The sequence below is a fragment of the Mandrillus leucophaeus genome, unplaced genomic scaffold (genome assembly GCF_000951045.1).
Source record: "Mandrillus leucophaeus isolate KB7577 unplaced genomic scaffold, Mleu.le_1.0 Scaffold46, whole genome shotgun sequence".
NCBI classification, from domain to species: domain Eukaryota; kingdom Metazoa; phylum Chordata; class Mammalia; order Primates; family Cercopithecidae; genus Mandrillus; species Mandrillus leucophaeus.
The window spans coordinates 883,436-893,203 of NW_012104920.1; the positions used below are offsets into that span (position 1 = coordinate 883,436).

The 9,768-nt window shown below is 39.8% G+C and overlaps 1 protein-coding gene across 1 annotated transcript in view; it reads left to right on the forward strand.

The window, feature by feature from the left end:
- Positions 1–1,129: 1,129 nt before the first annotated feature.
- NAA38 (N(alpha)-acetyltransferase 38, NatC auxiliary subunit) overlaps positions 1,130–9,768 on the forward strand; it is a 27,333-nt gene continuing 18,694 nt past the window's right edge. Inside the window, exon 1 of the mRNA XM_011994534.1 lies at positions 1,130–1,231. The gene's annotated coding sequence lies outside the window, so the exon portion shown is untranslated. The remainder of the gene's footprint in view (positions 1,232–9,768) is intronic.

The following is a 9,768-nucleotide window of genomic DNA, read 5'->3' on the forward strand; positions in this document are numbered from 1 at the left end:
TATATGTATATATATAAAAGTTTTCGACTTCTCTCTGCCCCCCTCTCCGTTGCTTTAAATATATTTAAATTCTGAGGGGGGCGCTCAGAAATATTTCTCAGAGCTGAGGCACTAAGATGGCCGCCTTGAAATTATTTTTAAAACAACCCCCCCTCCAGCACCGCCACCCCCTCCATAAAGAAAGGGAGAGGGGGGAAAATCCCCTTTTCAAACAAAATGGCTGGCTTAATATTTCATTTTTCACCCCCCCATTCTCCTCCCTGTTACACCCCCATCTCCAAGCCTCTACCCAGAAACCCACAAATTTCTCCTTTTTCATAACTGATTAGTGCACAGATTAATAGAGATATTTTCCTTGTGTACTGAAGTGTGTGTGTGTGTGTGTGTGTGTGTTGGGGGGGCATGAAGGATTTCTGCATAAAACAAAAATGGCTGCTGTGACTAACTCCCCCCTTATAAAAAATATTTGAGGGGGGGCATTAATCAGTACTCATGCTCAGTCTGACATCAGCATAAATTGTTAAAGGTTAACTAGTTAGATACTAGTCCAACTAGATTTAATTTTTTTTATTTTCTTTACTAGTCTCTTCCTCCCCACCTCCCTTCTCTAAAGAAAAGCTTTTTTTTTTTGAATACTTCAGAAGGGAGTGGTTTGATGTGAAGGTTTTTTTCCCCTTCAGGCATTGAAAAGGAAAAAGATGAAATATATGTTTATATATAACTCTGTTTCTACATACCTCATTGAAGTCACAACGCATTTAATTGTGTACATATCTTTTAAATGAGAAGCGGGACTGGATTTTTTTCTTCTTTCTTTAAAAAAAGTGATAGAAATCCTGGTGACTTTTGGGGGAGAGATATGAATAGATACGATGATTGAGTTTTTTTCAAAGGAGTCCATGTTTGATTCTCCCCTTTACCCAGCCTTTTCAGTGATTTATAATTGTTGTAAATTTTATCTTTACTCTTTTACCCCTTTTCCTCGCTTTCCCCTCCTCCAATTGCTAGAATGTAAAATTCAGCTGACTTGAGAGATTAATTTGGGGGTAAATAGAACAAATTTTTAGGATAAAGATGAAAGAGTCAAATCTGAAGATCATGAAATTATGTTCTTTTTTCTTCCGTTTCAGTATATTTGCCTTCCCTCCATGATCTCCAACACTATCCGATAAAGTAGAAGCAACTGAGGTACCGTGAAAGAGAAAGGAGCTGGAACTGAGAAAAAGCAGAGGTAGGGGTTATACCCAGGCGTTCTCATCTAACTTTCTAACCTGTGATTTCCAACTGTACCCCAGTGTTTATGGTAAAGTGGTACCAGGAATTGGACAGTTGGAAAGGAGTCCCAAAGTAGCTTTCTCATACAGATTTGCTCAGAGAGGTCTAGACAGAAAATGATCCTTGCCAAATGGAGCAAAGGAAGGAGGGCAAATAGCTCAGTTCTACCCTCTTACATTGTTGTTGACCCTTTCTTACTCTAGCTTCCTCCCGTTCCTTTGATCTCCCTTTGCCCCTTCCCTTGCTTCCCATTCCATGCCTGTGGAATCATTTCTCTCTGGGCTATTCCTCTACCTCTCCAGTGTAACTGCTGGCCACCCATCTTCTGCGGTGCTCAAGAGCACCCTGAGAGGGAGGGGTAGGTGGGCAGCAACCAGAAAGTATTAGTGACTGGGAAGATGACGCACATTTTTGTTTATGAAGCTAAAATGTTCTTTATTAATGTTCCACTCCCCACACTAATGCACTTTATTGGGTGTTGGTTTCCATCTCTTTTTTTCAACCTGGCCTTTGGAATTCTCTTGCTTCGGTTCCCACATCATTTCTGTACTAAGTCTAACTCCTCCTCCTCTTCTAGTTTTCCAGTCGATTTTGCTCTCCTGTCTTCTTTCTCTGTCCCTCTTTACTAGTTCATCTGGTTATCTCCCTCTTTCTATATGTGGGCTTATCTCTATTTATGTCTTTGTTTTTAACTGAGACTATCCTTCTCATCCCTCGGACCCTCAGGCTCTGTCACCTCTAAGTGACTTTCCGTCTCTGTCTTCTTTCTGCTTGCTTCTGTCTTCCAGTCTCTGACTGTGAGTGGCTCTTCCTCATGTGTGCCTGACTCCCCCTCTTTCTGGCCCCTTCTGTGTGTGTCTGTGGGTCGTACTGTGTATGGGAAGAGCGTCTCCACGTGAATGTGGGCCACGCTGCGCATCATGTGCGCTGCAGCCTCTCTGCCTCTGTGCCCTCTCTCTATACTGAGAGTCTCTGCCTGCCACATGTGCCATGATCTGCAGGTGCGGGTGGCTCAAGGTGGCTGTGTGCATCCCTATACAAACATTCGTCATTCTCTCTCTCGAGTGTGCTTTGCATGTGGATTTGTTAATTTGCCTTATTCTCCCTCTCCTTGTCCATCCTCCCTTTTGCCTGTCTGTATCTCTTCCCTGTTCTTTCTCTCTCTCTCTCTCTCTCTCTCTCCTGACCTCTTGATTTTTCTTCTTCTCTCCTTGTTTCTGCCTCTTTACCTGCTTGCTCCTGTTAATGGTTCTGCCTGCCTGCCTGTCTGCTCCTCCCTGACTGGCTGGCAGCCTCTTTTTCCTCTCTGGTTGTCTGTCTGCTTCTCTGGCTGTTTGCCCACCACTCTCTCTCTAGCCATCTGTCTCCCCGCCTGCCTGTCTCTATCACTTTTTTAGCCTGCATCTCTCGGTTTGTCTACCTTCCAGGCCCTGCCACGGCTCCCCATCTTGGTTTGCCTCTTCTCTTGCCCTTCTGCTTGTTCCTTTTCTTATTTGTGCCTGTTAAGTTCCTCCTTTTCCCTTGCCTCCCTTTAGATCTCTCTTGCCTGTCTACCCTATTTGCTGCTATCCCACCGTTTCAGGCTTTTCTCTTTAGTCTTCGTACTTACTAGCATTTTCTTCCTTTGCTTCTTTTCTGCCAACATCCATCAATGAGGATAGTCTCTCTCCCCTAAACCTCTCAGTAACTCCTTTGCCTCAAAGTCTTATCTAACTTCTTGCCACATCCCCTACCCTGCCTTCTCTCATGTTTGCCTTTATTTCAGTTATCTCTTTTTCTGTCTTTCTGGTTCCTCACACAGTCTGCCTGCCTCAGTCTTTTTGCCATTTTCCCAGTCTCTCGCTGCCTTCCTGCCTTTTTGCTGTCTGCTTGGCAGGCTCTTGCTGTCCACATCTCTTCTTGCTTTTCTCTCTTCTTTTGTTTCTTTTTTCCCAGTTAACTTCTAAATAGGTAGTACATACTTACGGTACAACATTTTAAAAGTACAGAAAGTGTACTGTGAAAAGTAAGCCTCTCTCCCATCCTTCTCCCATAGTCTCCGAGTTCCTCTCCCCAGCAGCAGCCACTGTTTGACATTTCCTGGATGCTGCTCCAGAGAAGAGTCTACACACACAAGTCTTTTTGCTTGCTTGCTTTTGCTTGTGTTTTGCTGTACTCCTCCCTACTTTTCTTCCAGTTTTTCTGGATGCTCCTTCCTCTGTCAGTCTGTCAGTACTCCTAACTAACTTGGCTGGGCTTGCCATCTCTGGTCTTTTGGATTCTGCCAAGTGCTACCCAAAGCACTTGTCTTTTGGATTGACTAGTTGCTGGTTGCATGCGTTCACTACCAGTACCTGAGGAGTGCTCAGGAAGGCTTTACTCTCTCCAAATGTAGTCTGCTCTGCATGGTAAGTGGTCTGATGACAGCAAGACAGCTTTGTTGGTCCCTTCATCACTGAAATATGTATTGGAGAAGGCATGAAAGCACCGGTAGTACTAAAAAGTACCATATACGTATAGGCACAGTTAATAAGTAACAGTAAGCTGAGCTTACATGCACACAGAGGAGAGAGAGGACTGCCCTGCTTTTCTCACTTAGTCTGTATGAATTATGTAAGGTCATGTAAATCTAAGATCCTTTAGGTTGTTGACCTAGGCCTAAGAAGTTTGTCTTCCTCCTAGTCTAAAAAGCTTTCTCCTGATTAAAACTTTTTTCCTTTTTCATCCAGCCTTCTGGCTCTACTCACGTGCCACCTTAGAGACATTTTATAACTCTTTGAAGGAGACAAAGACACAGCCTCTAACCAGGTCTCGTTGAAAAAGATGATAATAAAACTTGTACACACAATGCACTGTTCTTTCATTTCTGCTTTTTTTCCTGAGTTTAACTGTTTCAGCCTCTATCTTTGTGTCTCTCCACTCTTTCCCTCTTTCCCTCTCTTACTTCTCTTTTCTTGGTTCTTTCTTCTTATCTGTCTGTCTTGGTCTCTATTCTAGCCTCTTTTTCTGATTGGCCCTCTCCCCTCTCTTCTGTCTGATTGGCCTGTATCCTTCCATCACCCCATCTGTCTGCTGGATTCTCCCTGTCTGCCTGCAATAATGTAGGTGATAGCACTTTATAAATTATGAAGCACTATGTTGTATAAAACACCATTATCACTTTGTCTTCCTTCTTACCTTATTTTTTCTTCCTTTATCTGTCTTCCCTTCTCTCTCTCTCTGTTTGCCTGTCTGCATCCCTTTTGGTGATTTTGACTGCCTTCTCTGTCAGTCTCCATTCCCTCCCTGCCAGCCTATTTTTCTGCCATCCCTCTTCTCTGTCTGCTCAGTTCTTGTGTCTCTCCTGTGTTTCCAGGTTTCTCTATATTTCTTTTGCCTGTCTAGTCTCTCTGTCCTTAGGCCTTTTATCTGTGCCTGTGTGTCTCACTGTCTCTAGCTGCTTGTCTCCCTGCCTGTCACTTTCATTGTGGGGCATCAGTCTCTGCCTCCTTCTGTCTTTCGGTACGTCAAAAAATAAAAATTAAATAAAAAATTTAAATTCCTTATGATTAATTGCTAGAGGAGAATATTTTTTGGTTTTAATGAGAAGACTGTTAAGGTGAGAACAAAGAACTCAAATATTCAGCTGTGAAATGCAAATGAAGAAAAATTTTTAAGGGACTCTCAAGCCAAGAATAGGATTATTTATTTAACGTAAAAGCAAGAAACATATCTAAAGCACTAGTTTCTAACCTTTTAGGATCGGAGAGAGTTAGAAACTTTCCCCAGGGAAAAAAAAAAACACACACACACACACACACACACACACAAAATGTCACATATGTTTTCATAGTGTTACAAATACCCTGAAGTCTTGGACCCCAGGTTAAAACTCTGATGTAGGGAGCCAGTGGTAATCCGTAATAGAGCACAGACAGGCACTCATACAACAAGCAGATGAAAAGACTGAGAAAAACACTTGCAATCTATGATTTTCTACCCAAGGAGATATTAAAGAGATTCCTAATTGTCTTTTGAAATATATAGGTTAGTGATAATAATGAAAGGCATGTAAATACTCAGGATAGTCTAGACCTAATCATAGTATTTTAGAGATGGAAGGTCTTGTAAATCAGTGGTTCTCAAATGGCTAAGAAAGGTTGCCACATGTCCTTTCCTGGAGAAGTCTGTCCTTTATTCTGAGAGGATATATTTCTGATATATATTTTTATATAGAATATAGTATATAGTATATTTATATAGAATAATATATGTATATATGCTTGTATTTATGTTACAAATTATAATGTTACATATTATTAAATACATATACATATTTATAATGTTAAAAACTTCCTTTCTAAAGCGGAGATAGATCTGTATGGCAGAATGTGAGTTGATTTTAGTGGGGAGTGGGGAGAAAAAGAATGACTGTACAATCTGAAAATTTTCAACATGTACTTCTTTTATAATTATAAAACATTTTAAATAATTTTAAATATCTTTTTATGAGACGTAGTTTCACCCTTGTTGCCCAGACTGGAGTGAATGGCACAATCTCGGCTCACTGCAACCTGCACCTCCTGGGTGCCAGCCATTCTCCTGCCTCAGCCTCCCAAGTAGCTGGGATTACAGGCACCTGCCACCACGCCCGGCTAATTTTTTGGAATTTTAGCAGAGGCAGGGTTTTACCATGTTGGCCAGGCTGGTCTCGAGCTCCTGATCTCAAGTGATTCACCTGCCTCGGCCTCCTGCAGTGCTGGGATTATGAGCTTTGTTGTTCTTAATGTCGTTATTCAGCACAATGAAAAGTCAGCAACCCCATGTTGATTACTAACTTCTTTTTTTTTTTTTACATTTTATTGATCATTAAAATCTAAAAGTCTAGGATCTACTGCTTTAATCTAACCTGTTCTTGATTTCATCAAGGAGGAAACTTCAGTCCTTCATATATCGCAATCATGATTTGCCATATTAATATATCAGCTATACCATTATATGCATACTATTTTTCTTTAAATCACTCACCTTTCTTTAACTTAAATGAGTGTTCTTTAAAAGTTAAATTTTGGCCGGGCACAGTGGCTCAAACGCCTGTAATCCCAGCACTTTGGGAAGCCAAAGCGGGCGGATCACGAGGTTGGGAGATCGAGACTATCCTGGCTAACACGGTGAAACCCGTCTCAACTAAAAAATAAAAATAAAAAATTAGCCAGGTGTGGTGGCGGGTACCTGTAATCCCAGCTACTCAGGAGGGTGAGGCAGGAGAATGGCGTGCACCTGGGAGGCGGAGCTTGCAGTGAGCCCAGATCGCGCCACTGTACTCCAGCCTGGGCGAAAGAGCGAGACTCCCTTTCAAAAAAAAAAAAGTAAATTTTTTATATTACTAGAAATAATATCCATAAATCTTTCATTTGATACTGTCATTATGTTTTTCTTCCTAATTTAAAATGCGATAATTATTAAAATAAAAATCAATAAAAGTAAAAGCATCTTGCATGCTACTAATATAGGTACATATTTTAGAAAATATCACTTTAATCTAATTTTATAGGTATAGAAACTGGGGCCTAGATATTGAAAGGATTACCTAAGATCAAGTTAGTAGTTAGAGACAGAACCAGGGCTTAAACTTTTATCTTTCAGTTTCCAATCTAGTGTTCTTCTACTATATACTACATGAGTTCTAAGTCAATGAGATGTCCTAGAGTTTTAAAGGACACTAATATGTGAAACTGATGGTCACATATATTACTGTTATTAACTATAACAACTATACCGCAGAACTAGCAAGGCCAATTTAATAGTATCTATTATACTTATAAACTTAGTGTTTTCTGACACAGAGTTCCACTTCTTACCATTTACTATAGAGAAACAGTCACCATACTTGTGCATAGGGTGACATTACAGAGCCGTTCATTACAACATTGTTTGTAACAGCAAAAAACTGGAAACACCCTAAATCTCCAATAGTGAGGAATAGCTAAACAAACTACACAGCAATTAAGAAAAAGGAGTTACTGGGGCACATGTTGTCAGGATCTCCTGGGGCTGTGTCACAGGCCATTAAAAAGAAAAGAAAAAGAAAAATGAGTTACTTCTATATGTAGAGACATGGTTAATATATTGTTGAATGGAAACAAGCAAATTGTAAAACAATGTATATGTTATGACATCATTTAGTTTATGTTTAAAGAAATTAAAAAATAATATTTTTACTGATATATTTATTTGGATTTAAATGCCTTTAAAAATGCTGGAATTATACATACCAAACTGGTAACATTGGTTACTTTCTGGAAAAAATAGTCAAGGGGGATTGTTTGCTTCATGGATAATTCTGAATTTTTACAATGAGAAAGTATTTATTATTTATGTAAACAAAATTAAGTAGCTTCATTGATTACATTAGCAACTGGAGCCAAGTGGGATAAAAAGTAGTATGACTTCTCTAAAGAAATAATTCCTAATGAATCTCTGGTTCTTTGAAGTGAAAATGTGTAAGCAAAGTACAATCAGTAGATGTAATGTAGTTAGGGTTTTTAAAACATTAGTGAGGTTCCACTTTAAAGAATAATTAAAATATGAGAGGGAAAAAGGGAAGGTACAGAAGAGCATATATAACATGGTAACATTTATGAAAGAAAAAATATGTGAATATCCATAGAATATTCCTGGAAGAATATACAGGAAACTACAGTAGTTGCCATTGGGAAGGGGAAATTATTTTTTCATTGTACATCTTATAAAGCAATTTGAAAATTTTTTAGTGACCAAGAGATTGACTAGGTGAAGGGAGGAGGGACATTTTTTGAGATAAGGCATAAAACAGACATGAAAACCTAAGTAGCAATATATGATTGTGATGATGGTTATGGGCTATAAAATCAGTGTTCAGAGAAGAAAGCTCTTTCTTGGTTGGAAGCAGGGAAACAAGTAAATAACTTTCATATGGAGTTGCATTTGAGGTTAGCTCACAAATAACTGAGATTTATGTAGCACAGAGGAAGAAAAAAGGCAGTTTAGGTGTGATAAGAAAGAATTTAGCAGGTAGTATGTAGACCTCATATGGCTGGAGTGTTAAGTTCATGATAGGGTATAGTAGGAGTTGGTACCTTTTTAAAGGGTAAGAATTTTTGTATATCAAGTGAAGAGTAGAGGTCAGAACCTTGGGGGAACTTTGAAGGATGGAGTGGGGAGAGGAGAAGCCAAAGAAAAACAAGTTGTTCAAGTGGTAAGTATACCAGGTAGTGTTGATATGGTAGAGTAAGAAGACAGCTTCAGAAGGAAGGCGCGATCATTGATACTAGATGCTTCATGTACTAGATGCGATCATTGATACTAGATGCTTCATCAAGAAGAGTACAAACTGAGAGTTCCTCAAAAAGTTAACTACAGAGCTACCATAAGACCTAGCAATGTCAATACTAAGTGTACACCCAAGATAATTGAATCATATGTCCACACATAAAGTTGTACATGAATCTTCATAGAAGCATTATTCATAATAGCCAAAAAGTGTAAACAAAAATATCCAGCAACTGACGAACGGATAAATACAGTATATCCATGCAGTGGAATATTATTCAGCCGTAAAAAGGAATGGAGTACTGATACATGCTACAAGATGGATGAACTTTGAAAACATTATGCTAAGTAAGAGAAGTTAGACATAAAAGGCCACATATTATTTGATGCCATTTATATGAAATGTCCAGAATAGGCAACTGGTAGATCAGTGGTGGTGCAGGTTTCAGGGGCGGGAAGAATGGGAGGGACTGCTAATGGATATGGGTTTCTTTTTGGGGTGATGGAAATGTCTGGAATTCTGGATAATGGTGATAGTTGCACAGCTTTGTGAATATCCTAAAAACCCCTGAATTCACTTTAAGATGGTGAATAAGGTATATGAATTCTATCTGAATTTTTTTTAATACAAACCAGCCAATACAGTGACTCACACCTGTAATCCCAGTGCGCTCTGGGAGGCCAAGAGAGGAGGATCCCTTGAGGCCAGGAGTTTAAGACCAGCCTGAACAACATAGCAAGACTATCTCTACAAAAAAAGTTTAAAAATTAGCCAGGCATGGTGGCTCGTGCCTGTAGTCCTACCTACTCAGGAAACTGAGGCAGAAGGAGAGCTCAGCCCAGGAGCTGGAGCCTGCAGTGAGCTATGATTATACCACTGCACTGCAGCCTGGGCAACACAGTGAGACCTTGTCTCTAAAAAAACAGTACAAACCAAGAAAAGTATTGTACTTGTCATTTGGTCACCTTTAAAGCCAGTTTTAGTGAGGAAGTTAGACATCAATGAAAGATTGTGAGAAACCATTAAAATATTGCTTACAGAGGGTTTTTTGTTTTGTTTCATTTTAGTGACAGGGTCTTGCTCTGTCACCCAGGCTGGAGTGCAGTGGTGTGATCATAGCTCACTGCAGCCTCCAACTCCTAGGCTCAAGCTTTCCTCCTGCCTCAGCCTCACCAGTAGCTGGACTACAGGCACACACTACCACAACTGGATAGTTTTAAAAT